The sequence below is a fragment of the Saccopteryx leptura genome, chromosome X (assembly GCF_036850995.1).
Source record: "Saccopteryx leptura isolate mSacLep1 chromosome X, mSacLep1_pri_phased_curated, whole genome shotgun sequence".
Taxonomy (NCBI): Eukaryota; Metazoa; Chordata; class Mammalia; order Chiroptera; family Emballonuridae; genus Saccopteryx; species Saccopteryx leptura.
This window is the reverse complement of record NC_089516.1, coordinates 58,851,202-58,873,937: the sequence shown is the minus strand read 5'-3', so window position 1 is coordinate 58,873,937 and position 22,736 is coordinate 58,851,202.

The following is a 22,736-nucleotide window of genomic DNA, read 5'->3' as shown; positions in this document are numbered from 1 at the left end:
GAGAATTTATCAACAGAAAGCCCCCACTCCAGGAAATACTAAAGGGGGTTTTCCAACCAGATTCAAAGAACAAAAGAAAACAACAACACAAGTAACAGCTCCACCAAGAACACAATAAAACCAAACTTAAACTGTGACAACAAAGGAAAAAAAGGGGGGAGAGGATGGAGATTAACAGTAGCAAAGGACGATGAAGTGCAGAGATACTTATAAGATAGGGTACTACAATGAATATGGTAGATACCCTTTTCATTACTTAATGGTAACCACCCTAGAAAAAACCACCACAAAAACACTTGACTTAAAAAAGGTAGCAACAGAGGAAAGAAGTATGGAACACAAACAAACAAAAACAAATGATAGAAAAACAAAAGAGAAGAATCAAACTAGATACAAAACTAACAGAAAGCAATTTATAAAATGGCAGTAGGGACCCCACAAGTGTCAATAATTACACTAAATGTAAATGGGTTAAACTTACCAATAAAAAGACACAGAGTAGCAGAATGGATTAAAAAAGAAAATCCAACTATATGCTGCCTACAAGAAACACATCTAAGCAACAAGGATAAAAACAAATTCAAAGTGAAAGGCTGGAAAACAATACTCCAAACAAACAACACCCAAAAAAAAGCAGGGGTAGCAATACTCATATCTGATAATGCTGACTATAAGACAGAAAAAGTACTCAGAGACAAAAATGGTCATTTCATAATGATTAAGGGGACACTGAATCAAGAAGGCATAACAATCCTTAATATATATGCACCAAACCAAGGAGCACCAAAATATATAAGGCAGCTACTTATTGACCTTAAAACAAAAACTAACAAAAATACAATCATACTTGGAGACCTCAATACTCTGCTGACGGCTCTAGATCGGTCATCCAAACAGAGAATCAATAAAGAGATAGTGGCCTTAAACGAAATACTAGAACACGTGGATATGATAGGCATCTACAGGACACTTCATCCCAAAGCTACAGAATATACATTTTTCTCTAGTGTACATGGAACATTCTCAAGAATTGACCATATGTTGGGCCACAAAGACAATATCAGCAAATTTAGAAAAATTGAAATTGTACTAAGCATATTTTCTGATCATAAAGCCTTGAAACTAGAATTCAACTGCAAAAAAGAGGGGGAAAAACCCACAAAAATGTGGAAACTAAACAACATACTTCGAAAAAATGAATGGGTCAAAGAAGAAATAAGCGCAGAGATCAAAAGATATATACAGACAAATGAAAATGAAAATACGACATATCAGAATCTCTGGGATGCAGCAAAAGCAGTAATAAGAGGAAAGTTCATATCACTTCAGGCCTATATGAACAAACAAGAGAGAGCCGAAGTAAACCACTTAACTTCACACCTTAAGGAACTAGAAAAAGAAGAACAAAGACAACCCAAAACCAGCCAAAGAAAGGAGATAATAAAAATCAGAGCAGAAATAAATGAAATAGAGAACAGAAAAACTATAGAAAAAATCAATAAAACAAGGAGCTGGTTCTTTGAAAAGATCAACAAAATTGACAAACCCTTGGCAAGACTCACCAAGGAAAAAAGGCACAGGACTCAAATAAATAAAATCCAAAATGAAAGAGGAGAGATCACCACAGACATCATAGATATACAAAGAATTATTGTAGAATACTATGAAAAATTATATGCCACCAAATATAACAATCTAGAAGAAATGGATAAATTCCTAGAACAATACAACCTTCCTAGACTGAGTCATGAAGAAGCAGAAAGCCTAAACAGACCAATCAGCAGGGAGGAAATAGAAAAAACTATTAAAAAACCTCCCCAAAAATAAAAGTCCAGGCCCAGACGGTTATACTAGTGAATTCTATCAAACATTCAAAGAAGACTTGGTTCCTATTTTACTCAAAGTCTTCCAAAAAATTGAAGAAGAAGCAATACTTCCAAACACATTTTATGAGGCCAACATAACCCTCATACCAAAACCTGGCAAGGATGGCACAAAGAAAGAAAACTACAGACCAATATCTCTAATGAATACAGATGCTAAAATTCTAAACAAAATACTGGCAAACCGAATACAACAACTTATTAAAAAAATAATACATCATGATCAAGTGGGATTCATCCCAGAATCTCAAGGATGGTTCAACATACGTAAAACGGTTAACGTAATACACCATGTCAACAAAACAAAGAACAAAAACCACATGATCTTATCAATAGATGCAGAAAAGGCTTTTGATAAAATACAACACAATTTTATGTTTAAGACTCTCAACAAAATGGGTATAGAAGGAAAATATCTCAACATGATAAAGGCCATATATGATAAACCATCAGCCAACATCATTTTAAATGGCATAAAACTGAGGACTTTCTACCTTAAATCAGGGACAAGACAGGGTTGTCCACTCTCTCCACTCTTATTTAACGTGGTGCTAGAAGTTCTGGCCAGAGCAATCAGACAAGACAAAGAAATAAAAGGCATCCATATTGGAAAAGAAGAAGTAAAGGTATCACTTTTTGCTGATGATATGATCCTATACATCGAAAACCCGAAGGACTCCACAAAAAGATTATTAGAAACAATAAACCAATACAGTAAGGTCGCAGGATACAAAATTAACATACAGAAGTCCATAGCCTTTCTCTATGCCAACAATGAAATATTAGAAAACGAACTCAAAAAAATAATCCCCTTCACGATTGCAACAAAAAAAATAAAATACCTAGGAATAAACATAACAAAGAATGTAAAGGACCTATATAATGAAAATTTCAAAGCATTGTTAAGGGAAATCGAAAAAGATACAATGAGATGAAAAAATATTCCTTGTTCTTGGATAGGAAGAATAAATATAATCAAAATGGCCATATTACCCAAAGCAATATACTAATTTAATGCAATTCCCATCAAAATCCCTATGAGATTTTTTAAAGAAATGGAACAAAAAATCATCAGATTTATATGGAACTATAAAAAACCCCGAATAGCCAAAACAATCCTAAGGAAAAAGAATGAAGCTGGGTGCATTACAATACCTGACTTTAAACTATATTATAGGGCCACGATAATCCAAACAGCATGGTATTGGCAGAAAAATAGACACTCAGACCAATGGAACAGAATAGAAAGCCCAGAAATAAAACCACATATATATGGTCAAATAATCTTTGATAAATGGGCCAACAACACACAATGGAGAAAAGAAAGCCTCTTCAACAAATGGTGTTGGGAAAACTGGAAAGCCACATGCAAAAGAATGAAACTCGACTACAGCCTGTCCCCGTGTACTAAAATTAATTCAAAATGGAACAAAGACCTAAATATAAGACCTGAAACAATAAAGTACATAGAAGAAGACATAGGTACTAAACTCATGGACCGGGTTTTAAAGAACATTTTATGAACTTGACTCCAATGGCAAGAGAAGTGAAGGAAAAGATAAATGAATGGGACTACATCAGACTAAAAAGTTTTTGCTCAGCAAGAGAAACTGATATAAAAATAAACAGACAGCCAACTAAACGGGAAATGATATTTTCAAACAACAGCTCAGATAAGGGCCTAATATCCAAAATTTTCAAAGAACTCATAAAACTCAACAACAAACAAACAAACAATCCAATAAAAAAATGGGAAGAGGACATGAATAGACCCTTCTCCCAGGAAGAGATACAAATGACCAACAGATATATGAAAAGATGCTCAGCTTCATTAGTTATTAGGGAAATGCAAATCAAAACTACAATGAGATACCACCTCACCCCTGTTAGATTAGCCATTATCAACAAGACGGGTAATAGCAAATGTTGGAGGGGCTGTGGAGAAAAATGAACCCTCATTCACTGTTGGTGGGACTGTAAAGTTGTACAACCATTATGGAGGAAAGTATGGTGGTTCCTCAAAAAGCTGCAAATAGAACTACCTTATGACCCAGCAATCCCTCTACTCGGTATATACGCCAAAACCTCAGAAACATTGATACGTGAAGACACATGTAGCCCCATGTTCATTGCAGCACTGTTCACAGTGGCCAAGACATGGAAACAACCAAAAAGCCCTTCAATAGAAGACTGGATAAAGAAGATGTGGCACATATACACTATGGAATACTACTCAGCCATAAGAAATGATGACATCAGATCATTTACAGCAATATGGTGGGATCTTGATAACATTATAAGGAGTGAAATAAGTAAATCAGAAAAAAACAAGAACTACATGATTCTATACATTGGTGGAACATAAAAATGAGACTAAGAGACATGGACAAGAGTGTGGTGGTTACCAGGGGTGGGGTGAGGGAGGACAGGGGGAGAGTTAGGGGGAGGGGAGGGGCACAGAGAACTAGATAGAGGATGGCGAAGGACAATCTGACTTTGGGCGAGGGGTATGCAACATAATCTAATGACAAAATAACCTAGACATGTTTTCTTTGAATATATGTACCCTGATTTATTAATGTCATCCCATTACCATTAATAAAAATTCATTTAAAAAAAAAAAAAAAAAAGAAATGGGCCCTATCCGGTTGGCTCAGCGGTAGAGCATCGGCCTGTTGGCTCAGCGGTAGAGCATCGGCCTGGCGTGCGGGAGACTCGGGTTTGATTCCCGGCCAGGGCACATAGGAGAAGCACCCATTTGCTTCTCCCCCCCCCCCCCCGTCCTTCCTCTCTGTCTCTCTCTTCCCCTCCTGCAGCCAAGGCTCCATTGGAGCAAAGATGGCCCGGTCGCTGGGGATGGCTCCTTGGCCTCTGCCCCAAGCGCTAGAGTGGCTCTGGCATGGCAGAGCGACGCCCCGGAGGGGCAGAGCATCACCCCCTGGTGGGCAGAGCGTCGCCCCTGGTGGATCCTGGTTGGGCACATGCGGGAGTCTGTCTGACTGTCTCTCCCCGTTTCCAGCTTCAGAAAAATATAACCCCCCCCAAAAAAAAAACAGGAAATGAACTACAATAGAAAAATTGAAAAACATTCAAACACTTGGAGGCTAAATAACATGCTATTAAATAAAAAATGGGTTAACAATGAGATCAAGAGAAAAGTAAAATAAAATCCTTAAAACAAATAAAAATGAACATACAACAACTCAAAAATTATGGGATACAGCAAAAGCTGACTTGAGTTCAAAGTTTATAGCATTAGATTCATAACATAAAGAGCAAGAAAAAGATCAAATAAACAACTTAACACTGTATTTAAAAGAATGAGAAAAAGAACAAGTAAAGCCCAGAAGAAATGGAAGAAAGGAAATAATAAAGATTAAAGCAAAATTAAATGACATAAAAAATACAAAAGTACAATAAAACCAAAAGATGTTTTTTTTGAAAAGATAAACAAGATTGATGAACTTTATCCAGACTCATCAAGAAAAAAAGAGGACTCAGACAAATAAAATTAGACATGAAAGTGGAGTGATAACAACTGACACTACAGAAATAAAAACGGATTGTGAGAAAATACTATGAAGGTCCATATGTCAAAATATTGGAAAACCTAGGCAAAATGGATAAATTTCTAGAAACATACAATCTTTGAAACCTCAATCTAAAAGAATCAGAAAACCTACACAGATCAATTACAACAAATGAAATTAAAAGTTATCAAAAAACTCCCAGCAAATGAAAGCCCAGGAACAGATGGCTTTACAGGTGAATATTACCAAACATTCGAAGAAGAAATAACTATGTTTCTTAAATTATTTTTTAAAAATTCAAGAGGAGGGAAGGTTTCCAAACTCGTTTTATGAGTCAAGCAATATTCTCAATCCAAAACTAGATAAAAACACTACAAAGAAAGAAAACTATAGGCCAATATATCTGATATACATAGAAGCTAAAGTTCTCAACAAAATATTATCAAACTGGATCCAGAAATACATAAAAAATATTATACATCATGATCAAGTAGGATTCAATCCAGGGAGTCAAGGCTGTTACAACATACACAAATCAATAAATGTGATTCATCACATAAACAAAAGGAAAGATAAAAATCACATGATTATATCAATAGATGTAGAAAGAGCATTTGCTAAAATCCAGCACCCATTTGTGATCAAAACTCTCAGCAAAGTGGGAATACAGGAAACATACCTCAACATAATAAAGGCCATCTCTGAGAAACCCACAGCCAACATCATACTCAATGGCAAAAATGGATAGTAATCTCCTTAAGATCAGGAATGAGCAAGGGATGCCTCTTCTCACCACTCTTATTTAACATAATTTTGGAAGTCTTAGCCATAGCAGTCAGAAAAGAGGAAACAAAGTACATCCAAATTAGAAAATAAGAAGTAAAACTAACATCATTTGCTAATGACATGATACTGTACATAAAAATCACTAAGACTCAGTCAAAAAACTACTTGATATGATAAGTAAATTTGGCAAGGTGGCAGGATGTAAATTAATATGCCAAAATCATTGGAATTTTTATACACCAACAATAAAGTGTCTGAAAAAGAAATTAAGGAAATAATCATCTTCACTAATGCAACAAAAATAATAAAGTACCTAGGAGTAAATTTAACCAAGAAAGTTAAAGACTTGTACCTGGAAAATTATATGACATTGAAACAAAAAACCAAGGAATATACAAACAAGTGGAAGCATATACTGTGTTCATGGATAGACAGAATAAACAACATTAAAATTTCTATACTACCCAACAATCTATAAATTTAATGCAATTCCTATTAAAATACCAATGAGATATTTCAAAGATATAGAAAAAATATTCCAAAAATATATATATGGAACCAAATAAGAACAAGAATAACCTCAGCATTTTTGAAAATGAAGAAAAAAGTGGGAGATATCACACTTCTTGATATCAAGTTATACTACCATGTCATTGCGATCGAAACAGCTTGGTACTCTCATAAGAACAAGCATACAGACCAATGGAACAGATCAGAGAACCAGAAATAAACTCAGGCCTATATGTTCATTAGGTTTTTGACAAAGGAGGTAAGAGCATACAATGGAGTAAAGACAGTCTCTTTAAGAAATAGTGTTGGGAAAACTGGACAGGTACATGCAAAAAAATGAAATTAGACCACCAACTTATACCATTCACAAAAATAAACCCAAAATGGATAAAAGACTTAAATGTAAGTTACAAGACCATAAATGTCTTAGAAGAAAACAGGCAATATATTCTTGGATATATCTCATACAATATATTTGCTGATTTATCTCCACAGGCAAGTGAAATAAAGGATAAAATAAACAAATAGAACAGTACCAGACTAAAAAGCTTTTCACAGCAAAAGACACCATGAACAAAATAAAAAGGCAACCCACACAATGGTAGAACACATTCACCAATACATATGATGAGGGGTTAATAACCAAAATTTATAAAAAATTTCAGAAACTCAACACCAGAAAAGTAAATGATCCCATTAAAAAATGAGCTAAGGAAATGAACAGACACTTCTCCAAAGAAGACATAGAGATGGCCAAAAAGGCACAAGAAAAAATATTCAATGTTACTAATCATCAGAGAAATACAAATTAAAACCACAATGAGTTACCAACTCACACCTGTCAGAATGGCACTCATTAACAAATCAACACACAATAAGTGTTGGCAAGTGTGTAGAAAAGGGAACCCTCCTACACTAATGGTGGGAATGTAGTCTTGTGCAGCCACTGTGGAAAACAGTATGAAGTTTTCTCAAAAAATTAAAAATGGAACTGCCTTTTGACTCAGCTATCTCACTTTTAGGAATATATCCTAAGAATACTAAGTCACTGATTCAAAAGAAGAAATGTGCCCCCCATGTTTATTTCAGCATTATTTACAATAGCTGTGATCTGGAAATAGCCAAAGTGTCAGTGGAAGAGTGGATTAAAACTGTGGTACATATACACAATAGAATACTACGCAGCTGTGAAAAAGAAGGAAATCTTAACTTTTGCAATGACATGGATGATCCTGGAGATTATTATGCTAAGCAAAATGTGCCAAGCAGGGAAAGACAAATATCAAATGATTCCATTCATATGTGGAATCTAATGAACACAGTAAATTGAGGAATGGAATAGAAGCAGAGGCAGGGTCACAGGGAGGTGAGGGACAGTTTTCAGAGGAAAAGGGGAATGAAATGATGGGATTAGAGTAGGTGAAAAGATTATTCAAATTATATATACATAACACATAGATACAGATAATAGAACAGTAAATCCCAGAGTGAACGGGGCAGGGAGTTAGAGGGACGGGGGCAGAAGTGTGTAATTTGGGACACAAGGGTGGGGGGTGAGGGTGTAATATTGAGTGGGACACTTGAATCCATGTTAACACAATAAATTAAAATTAATAAAAATTAAAATAATTTAGGGAGATTAAAATTATACCAAACATGTTCTCTGAACACAAAGCTTTGAAATTAGAATTCAACTGCAAAAAAGAAGACAGAACCCCACAAAAATTTTGAAATTCATCAAAATATTTCTATAAAATAACTTGATCAAAGAAGAAATAAAAGCAGAGATCAAAAGATATATGCAGAGAAATAAAAATGACAACACAACATATCAAAATTTCTGGGATGCAGCAAAAGCAATAAGAGAGATGTTTATATTATTATAGGCTTATATGAAGAAATGAGAGATCCAAAGTAAACACCTTAACATACATTTAAAGGAACTGAAAAAAGAACAAAGGTAATCTAAAATCAGCAGAAGAGAAGAAATAATAACAATTAGAGAAGAAATAAGTGAAATAAAGAACAGAAAAAGTATAAAAACTAAATACAATGAAGAGCTTGTTCTCTGAAAAGATCAGTAAAATTGATGAAACTGTGGCTTGCCTCACTAAGGGAAAATAAGAAAGGACTCATTCAAATCAAAATCTGAAATGAAAGAGGAGAAATTGCCACAAACATTATAGATATGCAAGTGATCATAGTACAATAGCATGAAGAATTATATTTCACCAAATTCAACAACCTAGAGAAAATAGATAAATTTCTAGAACTAAACAATTTTTCTAGACTGCTTCACGAAGAACTGGAAAACCTAAATAGATATATAAGCAGAGAGAAAATACAAACATCTATCAAAAACCTCTCCAAAAAGAAAAGTCCAAGATAGATGGCTATACTAGTGAATTCTGTCAAACATTTATAAAATATTTGGTCCCTTTCCTTCCCAACGTCTTCAAGAAACTAGATGATAAAGCAATATTTTCTAAAGATATTATGAGGTCAACATAACCTTTATATCAAAACCTGGCAGGCCCTGGCCGGTTAGCTCAGCGGTAGAGCGTTGGCCTGGCGTGCGGGGGACCCGGGTTTGATTCCCGGCCAGGGCACATAGGAGAAGCGCCCATTTGCTTCTCCACCCCCACCCCCTCCTTCCTCTCTGTCTCTCTCTTCCTCTCCCGCAGCCAAGGCTCCATTGGAGCAAAGATGGCCCGGGTGCTGGGGATGGCTCCTTGGCCTCTGCCCCAGGCACTAGAGTGGCTCTGGTAGCCGCAGAGCGACCCCCCAGAGGGGCAGAGCATCGCCCCCTCGTGGGCAGAGCATTGCCCCTGGTGGGCATGCCGGGTGGATTCCGGTCGGGCGCATGCGGGAGTCTGTCTGACTGTCTCTCCCCATTTCCAGCTTCGGAGAAATAAAAAAAAAAAAAAAAAAAAAAAAAAAACCTGGCAAGAGCAATACAAAAATGAAAACTACAGACAAATATCTCTAATGAATACAGATGCAAAAGTTGTAAACAAAAAAGCAGCAAATCAAATACAAAAACACATTAAAAATATAATACATAACAATCAAATGTACTCATTCTGGCAACAAAAGTATGGTTTAACATATGTAAATTTATTAACATAATTCACCATATCAATAAAACAAAGTTCAAAAAGTATATGATCTCATCAATAGATGCAGAGAAGGCATTAGATAAAATACAACATTCTTTTATGTTTAAAACATTCAATATAATGAGTATAGAAGGAAAATACCTCAACATAATAAAGGCCATATATGACAGATCATCAGCTAATATACTACTAACTGTTGAAAAATTGAAAGCTTTTTCTATAAAATCAGGAACAAAGCTAGAATGCCCACTTCTCTCCATTCTTATTGAACATAGTACTGGAGGTTTTAGCCAGAGCAATCAGACAAGAGAAAGAAATAAAATGCATTCATATCTGAAAAGAAGATGTAAAGGTTTCACTTTTTGCAGATGCTTTGATCCTGTATATAGAAAACCTCAAAGATTCCACAGAAAGACTATTAGAAACAATAAAGTAATACAGTAAGGTCTCCTGACACAAAATCAATATACAGAAGGCTATTATTTTCATATATGCCAACAATGAAACTTTGGAAAATGAACACAAAAATGATTTTTAATCCCTTCTATTGTTGCCAAAATAAATAAATAAATAAAATGACTAGAAATAAACTTAACAAAAAAGGTAAATGATCTATATAGTGAAAACTATAAAACATTATTAACAGAAATCAAAAAAGACACAATGAAATGGAAAAGTATTTTATGTTGATGGCTAGGAAGAATAAACATAGTTAAAATGACTATATTATCCAAAGCAATATATAAATTTAATACAATTCATATTAAATTCAATGTCATTTTTTAAAGAAATGGAATATAAAATTATCAAGTTTGTGTGGAACCAGAAAAATCCCCGAATAGTCAAAACCAGCACTACTGAGAAAAAAAGAACAAAGCTGAAAATATTATGATACCTGACATCAAATTATACTACAGAGCCAAAATAATCAAAACAGCATGATATTGGCAGAAACACACACACACACACACACACACACACACACACCAATGATATAGAATTGAGAGCCCAGAAATAAAACCACATATATGTGGACAAATGATCTTTGACAAAAGAGCCAAAAACATACAATGAAGAAAAGAAGCCTCTTCAATAAATAGTGCTGGAAAAATTAAAAAGCCCCATGCAAAAGAATGAAACTTGACTACAGTTTCTCCTCCTGCACAAAAAATTCAAAATGTGCCAAATATTTAAATATAGGTCTGAAACACTAAAATACATAAAAGAAAACATAATTAATAATCTCATAGACCTTGACCATAAATAAAATTTATGTATTTGACCCAAAAGTAAGGGACGGAAAGGCAAAAATAAATGAATGGGACTATATTAAACTAAAAAGCTTCTGCACAACAATACAAATGGATAATAAAACAAATAATCAGCCAACTAAATGGGAGATGATATTTGCAAACAACAGCTCTGAAAGGGATTATTATTGCACATACATAAAGAACTCACAAAGCCCAACAACAAACAAGCAAGCAATCCAATTAAAAAATGGGGAGAGGACCAGAACAGACATTACTCCCAAGAAGACATACAAATAGCAGACAGATATACAAAAATTGCTCATGTGTGTTAACTATTTGAGAAATGCAAATAATCAAAACTACAATAAGATACCAACTCACACCTGTTAGATTGGCTATTATCAAAAAGACAGATAATGACAAGTGTTGGAGAGGCTGTGGAAAAAAATGAACTCTCATTCACTGTTGGTGGAAATGTGAATTAAAACAACCATTATTAAAGAAAGTAGGGTGGTTTCTCAAAAAATTATGAATAGAATTGCCATATGCTCCAGCAATCCCTCTACTGGGTATATATCCCCAAAACTTGAAAACATTGGTACATAAAGACACACGCACCTCTGAGTTCAACACAGAATTTTCCACAGTGGCCAAGGCATAGAAACTAACAAAGTATCCCTCAATAGAGGATTGGATAAAGAAAATGTGGTACATATATACAATGGAATACTATTCCACCATAAGAAATGATGACATAACGTCATTTACAACAACATAGATAAACCTTGAGAACATCATAATGAATGAAATACGTAAATCAGGAAAGCTAAGAACTGTATGATTTCACACATAGCTGGGATACAATATTAATGGACACAGATAAGAATGCAGTGGTTACTAGTGGGAGGTCGATTTGGGGAGGGGTAGGAGAGGGGTTGGGGAAAGTGTGTAAAGAGAGACAAATACAACTGACAGAAAATGATTTGACTTTGTGTGATAGGTATACAACATAATCAACTGTACAAATGATGAGGAGATTTTACCTGAAAACTATGTACCCTCATCAATGTCACTCTGTTAAACTTAATTTTCTAAATTAAAAAAAATAAAAATAAAATAATTTTTAAAAAATTAAGTTAAAAATGGAACTGACTGTGACCCAGCTATCCTATTTCTAGAAATATATCCTAAGAATCACAAAACACTTGTTCAAAAGTAGATATGTAACCCCATGTTTATATTAGGGTTATTTTTGATTGCCAAGATCTGGAAAGAGCCCAAGTGACTATCAGTGGACAAGTAGATAAATGCAGTGGACATTACACAGTGGAATTCTACATGGCTGTAAGAAAGAAAAAAAAATCTTACCTTTTGCAACATCATGGATGAACCTTGTGATTGTTATGCTAAGTGAAAGAATACAGGCAGAGAAAGACAAATAACTTGTGACTGAACTTATATGTGGAATCTAATGAACACAATAAACTGAGGAACAAAATAGAAACAGAGGCAGGGTCACAGATGGGCAGCTGTGGAATGAAGGGGGATGTGGGGGCAGGATCAAAAAGGTGAAGAGATTAACCAAAATCATACCTGTAACACATATACAGCCAACATGATAGCAATAATCAGAAGGAAAGGGAAGGGTGAGGGAAGGGGAAGGGAGGCAAAGGGAGTTAAATGGGGTGGAAACAGACTTTGCATGAGGCATGGGAGCCTCATGTGATGTGTATAGCGTGTTATATTAAGTGGGACACTTGAAACCATGTCAAAACAATAAATTAAAAATTAATCAAAAGAGATGTTTACAGTATTTTATTTCATGTGATAATTGACAAACATCCCCTGGGGAAATATTAAAAATAAGGAATAGAATAATATTTTTTAGATATTGCTAATAGTACAATAGTTGCAGATATGTTACAGCTCAGACTTTGAGCCTATAGTAACTTTTCCCAGCCTTGGCACTTCTAGATTATCAGGTAGCACTAGAGAAGTGTTTACCCATTTTCTGCTTTATTTTAGTAAACTGTAAAATGGTGCTAATGAAATACTTACCTTTAACATTTTTTGTGAATAAAATGAAAATGAGATCGTGTATATTAGAAACCATGACTGATGGTGCCTGTATAGAAATGCATTCAACAAATAGGAGCAGTTACAGAAATATAATTTGGGCCGCATGGACATTTAATTTTACTCCATTTCTTGGCTCTAGGCAGTAGTATCAGCCTTGGGCAGTCACCTCATGATTAGTATATGCAGTGACCAGGGAAGGCATCTAGAATAGGGGTGAGGGATCACTATCCCAGTTCTGGTGAAGTAAGGCTAATTGCACACCTACATAAAAATCTTCCAAACTATCACCTTGACGTAGAAAGCATAGTGATGACTCCATATCCAAAAGCTGGTCAGATAACACCTTTAACAAAAACAATGCAAATAACCATTTTTGATGACTTCCTATGTGCCCTGCCCAATGTGAAACATTGTAAATGCAGTCTCATGTTGCATTCTTAAAATGAATACTATGAAATATTGTCATAATTATCTATAGTGTTAGGGCAAAATGTATCCTCAGGGCTCAAAACCGCTCCCTTCCAACCCTTCCTCAGCCAGTATGTGATGAACTGTACTTAACCTTTAAGTTGACAAAATAGAAGCCATTTACCATAGGAGCCCATTACCAAAAGAGGCAGGAGACAAAACAGCAGAAAGAGCCCATTACCAACGGAGACAGGAATAGAAACAGGCCCATTACTAATGAAAGCAAGAACCAAAACAGAAGAATCTCACAAGCCTAGGCTGGAGGCCTGGTAACAAGCATCAAGAGAAATTGCCAGAAGAAGGCAGCAGAGTATAAATCTAACCCTCTTATCCCTGCCTTAGTCTGACTCTTATGGGAATCAGCCCACCTTCACTCAGGTGTTTACAAAAAATCTTTGCTACACTTTGGCCGCTGAGTGCTTGATGTGACTTCTGTAGGATCCTTTCATATAGGTTATAGATAAAGAAACTACAGTCTTAAGAGAAAGTGCTGTTTGGTTTCTCTGCTGCCATCTTCATTCTTAGAAATGCCATAACAAACAAGCTGCCTTCCAAGTAGCCATCAGCAATCCAATGATGCTTCTCCTCCCAACATCCATAGCAACAGCCTTTCTTTACAAACTAAGTTTGATATGAATCCTCAAACCCAAGTTTTGACAGGTAGGTAAGAAAAGAGATCAGTGAGTATATTACACCACTGCACTGAAAGATAACCATTTTCTTACATAAATATCATTACACTTTTTCCTGGCTTGACTTTAATATTAACATTTTAGCAAAATGCTTGGCTGCCTAAGGCCAGTCCTCTTTCTCTAAATAGCAAACACATCATGAGGTGGCAACGAGGAGTATCAGCTGCATGGTGCTGGCTAGTTGCCTATAGGCATTCTTCTGCTTGCACACAAAGATTCTCCCTGGGACTAAAAAATATTGATCAGTCTCTCTCTGGAGATAACAGGCCTGTCAAGTCTAGAAGGAGGTGTCAGGAACTCGCCAACCTCACCCCACCTGAACTTTGCCTTATGTTTCATGAGACTAAAGATTGTGTGACTGGATTCCATAAAGATGAAAATCTAGGAGTCCATAAGATTAAGAGTAAGGATACAAATGAATAAAAAGAAGGTCTTGGGAAGCTGGTGTGTGGAATCCATAACAGAATGGATCTTATAAATGTATCCTAAAGTAGAAACTCAACATTCCAGCTCCAAAGGAAATATCCAGGGATATCTTAAGACCTAGCTTGATATAAAGAAGTAGGATGGACATAACTGGTCATAGAAGAGATAGGCCTAGATGTGAGTACCTGTGAATAAGTCAGGTGAAACAGATATTGTAAATGCAATTATAAGAGAGATTACAGATAAAAGGGGAATATAGAATTCTATGAGAAATAAAGAAACCAAACAGTACAAGAGCACATGATAAACAGTGGATGGATTCAACAGAACTGACACCTAATTTTTTTGTTGAGTTTGGTGAACTGATTGATAAAATGGCACTTGTAATCAGGGTTTTCTCTAATGTGGGCACCTGGGCAGCTAGCTGCCCAATGTGTAAATCACAAATTTACATTTCCTACTCTTAAAATGTTCATCTGTGCAACAACATATCCTAAATGCATTTAGTAATGTGTATAAGTGGAAAAAAATTGCAAGTGAGGACTCCAATCAGGAAGCAATATGTAAATATCTTAAAAAATAATTTTATTGTTTTTGTCAGGTATTATTTAATATTTTTTCATTAATATTTAAAACTCTTATAACACAATTTAGTTTTGTCTACCTCTCATTTTTGTTCTTATTAAGTATTAAATTAAAGAAATAATAAACTACCTTTTGGTATTTTTTTATACATAAAACAGTCATTAGGGCAGAGAACTGGTTGTTAAATTATTTGAATCCCACCACTGATGATAAAGGTAATGGTAAATACATAAATACTAAAAATGGTAATGACTATGGTTTAAAATATATGTCAGGTCTGCTAATGCCAAGATTTATTATATGAATGTAGGCAATTTCTGGAAGCAGAGACAACTCTATTCTAGTTTTTTTTACTTAGGTAAAAGAAAGCCTTTGTCATGGAGAGAAGACCACTTCTGAAAAACTTTTCTTCCACTGATGCCTCAGATCCAAGGGAGCTTTTGATACGGAACAGGAAATCTCTCTGACACAAAACACCTGAGTGCTTGTCCTAAAGACACTGTGTGAGTACTACAGAGGATAGGCTTACAATGAAAATATCATAATTCAAATGAAAAATTAACTTGGTCTTTTTGGGAGAAATGTGGTATATGGGAGCCTGGAGGAACCTTGTGGAAAATGATATTATTGTTCAAATATTCACTGTTTATTCTATAGGGAGGGTCGTACATCATCTTCATAAAGATGAAATTTTTAGAATAGTTTTTGTTAATAATGACTAACCAGAGATGGGATATTTAAATATGAATTAAGCCAATGATATAACCAAAGCAAAACTCCAAAGAAAGGCTTTATAGTGTTAATCCAAAACACTCTGTCAAGGAGCATTTTAAAGTGCTGTTGCCACACATGGATTCTCCAAAACTTAAATTTTTCACTCATATTCTGTTTATTCTTTCTGAGAATTTTGCTGTGATGGGTGGCCACACAGTGTCAGTTTACTTCAGCAACTGTTGAAATTCTTTAATATGATAGAAATTATAGGAAAGAAGAGGAGAACTAAAGCTTCATCTAACTTTAAGGAGCTTATACTCTATGGAAAATGATATCTCCATAGAGATATCATTGAGTCAAGTAACTCTTATACAGACTGAATTTAAAGCACTGAGGACAAGAAAAGATCTGCATGTGTGCTGAAGAAGAAAGAGCCATATTCCAGCTGTTGGTCAAGCCAAAGTTGGGTTTACTGTGAGGTAAGGGCAGTGGCTTCAGAAAAAGCCCCAAACCATGATGGGAAATGAACAAAAAGCATTCAAGGACTGGCTGGTTGCCTTATCAGTAGAGTGTTGGCCCAGCAAATGGAAGTCCCAGGTTTGATTCCTGCCCAGGGCACACAGGAGAAGCGACCATATGCTTCTTCACCCTCCCCCACTCCTTTCTCCCCTTTCTCTCTGTGTCTCTTTTTTCCTTCCCGGGACCAAGGGTCCATAGGAGAAAAGTTGGCCCAGGTGCTAAGGATGGCTCCATGGCCTCTGCCTTAGGTGCTAGAATGGCTCCGGTTCCAACAGAGCAATAGCCAGGATAGGCAGAGCATTGTCCCGTAGTGGGCATGCCGGGTGGATCCTGGTTGGGCACATGCGGGAGTCTGTCTCTCTGCCTTCCTACTTCTCACTTCAGAAAAACCCAAATAAATAAATAAATAAATACATACATACATACATACACACACACATAAAGTTTAAAAACAACATCCAACCTCTTCATAAATTGTGTTGCACTGTATGAAAGTTCCAGAGTAGGTGCTTTAGGACTGTGCAGATTAAAATACTGACATATCTGCCAGCATCACACCCTGTGGCATTTCTGAGTTAGCCCTAGATAAGAGGCTGGAGTTCAGTAATTCAATCTAAATACGGAAAGAAAGAGCAACTTATCATGGTATTATCAGAGACTGAAAACTTAGACAAGTAGGAGCTGAAGAAAGGAAGGCAAGGCCTTAAAATTTTTCCTTAGTTGACTAGTATCCAGCTGCAGAGGCTTTTTATAAAAACCCTGTGGGTGCAGGTATGCTTGTGTAGGAGGGCTTAGAGCACTGAGTAGGAGCAGAACTGAATTGTCGCCTCCTAGTACAGGCCTAAAACCCAGGCAACAAGCCTACAAAGCTAATCAAGTATACAGCCAGAAAAATTAAAGTATGATGTTTGTTACCGAGCCCTGTTTATACCTGAGAAAATTCAGTTCAAGTACTGTATTCTTTCTGAGAGGTTCAGAAAAGGCATTAGAGCTGCATCACATGTAGAAGTTAGTAGAAGAAAAAAATCTCTGTGTTGATAGCATTGTGCAAGCCTGGGAATAGAGGAGACAAGCTTGGCTTTCTAGGAGCATATGATGAACGGGGATGATAAGAATGCATAAATGAGCTTGCATGATAAATTGTTAAGATTTATAGAATGAGTGTGACCAGGCAGTGGCGCAGTGAATACAGTGTCAGACTGGGATGCAGAGGACCCAGGTTCAAAACTCTGAGGTTGCCAGCATGAGTGCAAGCTCATCTGGCTTGAGCTAGGGCTCACTGGCTTGAGCACAGGGTAACTGGTTTGAGTGTGGAATCATAGACATGACCCTATGGTTGTTGGCTTGAGGCCAAGGTTGCTGGCTTGAGCAAAAGGTCACTTGCTCTGCTGTAGCCCCCTGGTCAAGGAAAATATGAGAAAACCATCAATGAACAACTAAGTTGCCACAACTAAGTTGCCACAACAAAGAATTGATGTTTCTCATCTCTTTCCCCTCTTGTCTGTCTGCCCCGTCTGTTCCTTTCTCTGTCTCTCTTTCTGTCACAAAGAAAAAAAAAGATTTATCTGATGAATATGCACATCAACTTCCCTGGTGTGCCCTCTGTTCTTCACAGATTCTCCTGGCATCGGAAGCCCTGAGGTCCCTAAGATAATTTAACTGATGGAGAAACATATGCTGGTGACTTGTCTTCGGGTTTTGAAAGATAACATGGACTAAGCCCAGGTATTGACAGTGGACTTGCTCAGCCCCAGCCCAGTTCTAATTTTGTTCCTTTGGCAATCCACATGGTGGGTATGTTTAAAGAGATCAATGAGAGCCCTGGGACTGAGCTGAATGTTCTTGTTAGCTATACAGATTGTGGTCCTGGCATCATCACACTAAAATTCCAAAAGGATATGGCTATCAATTTTTTTTTTAATTTTAGTTTCACAGATTAGAGGTTCTTTTGTTTTGTTTTTGTATTTTTCTGAAGTTGGAAACGGGGAGGCAGTCAGAACACCTGCATGCGCCCGACCAGGATCCACCTGGCATGCCCACCAGGGGGCAATGCTCTGCCCATCTGGGGCATTGCTCTGTTGTGACCAGAGCCATTCTAGTGCCTGAGGCAGAGGCCATAGAGCCATCCTCAGTGCCTAGGCCAACTTTGCTCCAATGGAGCCTCAGCTGCGGTAGGGGAAGAGAGAGACAGAGAGGAAGGAGAGAGGGAGGGGTGAAGAAGCAGATGGGCGCTTCTCTGGTGTTTCCTGGCCGGGAATCGAACCCAGGACTCCTGCATGCCAGGCCAATGCTCTACCACTGAGCCAACCGGCCAGGTCCCAGATTAGAGGTTTTAATAATTCCAAGACTATAGTAACTCATTTTAAATAAAAGTGTTGCATGTAATTAATTAATTGCCACCAGGAAGATCTTCCTTATTCTCCAGAATCAGCAGAACTCCTTCAAGGGAATGCTTCTTAATCACAGAATGAAATAGATTCTCTGACTTTCAAACCACTGGGGTCACTTTGGAATTTATTCTAGCTAAAGAGAGACCTCCTATTCACTATAGCTTCCAAGAATGCTGTTTTCTTTAGGTTCTTACATCAAACCTTTGAAAGAAGCTATATAAATTACCAAGTAAATTATAAGCAGCTCTTTCCTTCCCACACACACAGCCACATTATCACCAGATCACAGGATCAAAGTCAGCTCTCAAGTATAATCATTAATTGTTGTGTTAGAAAGTTTGTTATCAAAAGAATTTACACTGGGGGGCCTAGATATTCATTAGAAACTAAAAAAAAATTAACCTTCCAAGAAAAACACACAAAAAAATAAAATCTAAACCTGTTTGGAATATTAGATCTTGACAGAATTCAAAAGACTATGTAACTGTTGGGTGATATGCAGAGCTGAAACCAGATACATCCATGGTAATATATACTTAATTATCATAGAGGGTTTTTTAAATATTGGAAATCTAACTATGTTATTATGACTTTAAGTTGTTGATTTTTAGTATATAAAAATAAGATTGGAAACTGACACTACAACAAAGGACTAGATATTAAAATAAATTAAGACAAGATTCTCTACATTCTTGAAGGTTTTTTTTTTTTAAGCCAGTGATGATGCAGTTAACAAACCCTGGGAGAACAGAGCTTCTTTTATGATAAGCTCAGCTGTGGGAAAGCAACTAACAAAACACCACTTCAGAGAAAGGGGAAGCAATGTCAGGGCATGGCATCTGCTAATATTTGATCCCATTCTTTCTTCACGTCCACTCACAAAACTAGGAACCTTCTTGTCCTCTGACCTCTGAACTCCTAGAACAGATTGGGGAGGCAGTGGGAGCAGGGACTGCCAAGAATTCAATGTTCATGGCACATATTTGACTGTTTCGGCTGGAAATTAGACTGCCGTCCAGCAAAAGTATTTGTATATGCGGGAGGCAGGCAACGGGTCAGAGAACTGGGAGACTGAAACTGACATACAAAAATAGCAGAAGAAACTATGTAAGTGTGTAGCTGGGAGAAGAGGCAAGTCAGAGATTACAAAATAGATATCTTCAGATAAGGAAAGAATTTTTGTGTACTAAAGGACAATTTATCAAGGTAATAGCACCAGAACTTGGTGCCTCATCTAGCCATCCACCCACCCATGCATGCATCTGTACACCTATCATCTATGCTGCAGTTATTACAGCCAAATATGGAAAGTAGAGTTTTGTGATATGTGATTCCAAGCAACACCCAACACATAGGGAAATGTTTTAGAAAAGCTAAGGGCCCCAGAAATCACACTACTTTCCGTGTTGTTCAGAATCTCCTCACATTTCATATCCAATACCCAAGATTTTTATGTAGGTAGAACACAGAATCAGTGAACAGACAAAACTTGTTAAATTTTAATGCCATGGACTTGAAGACTGGTAATCTGTTTTACATGTTGTGCCTGCATTGTTCATTATTAAGAAGTATAGATTCACATGTCCATGTAGCCCCAATTTTAATAAAAAAATAAAAACATTCTGTATTCTGCCTCTATCTTCGATCCTCAGATCAACCTAGTGTTCTGTTAGAAATAAGTTATATTTGTGTTAGTTGCAAGTTGTAGCTAAAACCATGGTGAATGAATACAAATATACTGAAAGAACTAATCCTTGTACCTTACATGCATGATTTCCCATACTGTGGAAATAATAACTATTAATTACTTTATATACATCAGAAAATTACCTATTTTATCTCAGGTAACCCTCATGACAACCCTCAAATTAAGTGTTACAGATGAGAAAACAGAGACTTAGCAGGATTCACTAACCTCTCCAGTCACATAAATAATAAAGCACATGTTAAATCCAAAATAGTCACCCTCTTTTACACCATACTCTCGCGTCCCTCTCAACCCCCTTAGGTACATTACTGTGGTGTTTCCCCAAATTATTTCAATAAAATTGATTACAGATGTATGATGAAAGGGTTCAATGTTAAATATTTTGAGAAAACTAGTTTAAATTTTGGGGTCCTTAACAGAGAAAAAGCCATATACTTTATTTTTGTTGTTACTGTTCTTGAAGAGTATCTCCAAAACCAGAGCAGGAAGCATGCCCTGTGATAAACCTCAAACTGTTTTAAAATGTTAATTGTAAGCAATCACTGTACCAGAGAGCAAGAACAAATCTTCTGCAGCCAGAGAGCATAAAGATGCTGTGCTTTTTTGCATCTTAGCTCCAGTCCAGCAGAGATACACCCTGCTCATGTCCAGTTGAGGGAGGGAGAGACAGAGGTAGACAAAGTGTACATCCATGAGACACTCATCCTCCAGCAAAAGCACTAAAAAATCTTTGCTGTCTCCAGTACAATCCGTGATCTCCTAGACAGTTCGGCAACTGAGCATGATGAGGAAAGGCACTGACTCTCTGATTCCCAGGGCCTGCCACTTCCCCAGGACCCGTGGAGGCCACAGATTGGAGGGCAAGAAGCTCAGACACCATCTAAAGGGATGATAATGAATGAGCCCTGTGTGCTAAGCAGAGAGGAGGGGTCGTCTCCTTGTTGGCCCCTGGCCACCTGCCAAATGTGAAATATTGTATATGGTGAATCATTGTCAGCACCAGCACTGCCAGATGCTGAGCACTGCATATAAAAGAGACTGCATTTGGAGGCACTGATTTCCTCAACAGAGCCAGCCTCTCTCCTCTCCATTCCTGTCTCTAACCTTGCCTCCTCCTCCAATCCATTCTCCAAAGGATGCTTGAGAGGTATTCCTAAAGCAGATTTCTGACTATGTCTTTTCAGTAGTTTAGGAAATGGATGCTCTAAGAAGTTAATAACTTGCCCAGAACCTCATAGCTCTTAAGTCCTGAAGTAGAATTTTGGCACAGATATAGTTGATGCAAAAACTGACCCCCTTAACAACCTTTTATTTAACCTTCAAATGTACTGCCAGTCAGTGGCTTTTTGCCTTCTTCTGAGGACCCCAGCCACAAATGTACATTCATGCTGGAATGAACCCAACTTCAGATATCTCCAAGAACTCATTGTCCATTCATCTGTTGGTATCTGACTCACCAACTACATTGCTAGCTTATTGAACCAGAAAATATATACTATATTATCAAGCTTTGTATCTCAGTCCATAGCACAAAGATCCAGTCCACAAAAAAATTGTGTTTTGAATAGATAATATAAAATTTCTCAAGGTACTGTTCTGAGCTCTCTGTCAAAATCTTATATTGAAATTCAAATATGCTTTACTTTGGTTAATTAAAAGTACTGGTTTCCAGCATGTATGGTTCTTGAGACCCATGCCAATAAAACAATATTGATACTGAATCCAGAGTTAAAAAAAAAGAAAAGAAAAGAAGAAGCATGAAGATTTCAATGACTGAGAGTGGAGGTACAATATGGATTCCTCTGCCTCACATTAAATATAACACATTTTGCAGATAATAGCCTTTGTTTCACTGTAAAAGGGTTTCCCCCATGGTCCAGATGAAATCTGTTTTTCAAACAGTAGTTTCTACATCCTTCCTGTTGCTATCCTTAAAAATTCAATTTTCATTTATTCAACATTAATCTCTAAAGCAAGAACATCTTAAACATCCATTTACCTAGGCAGAGAAAAATAAAACTAAAATGGAGCCCTAATCCTCCAAGATCCTGCCTACCTCACCTCACAGTACAGA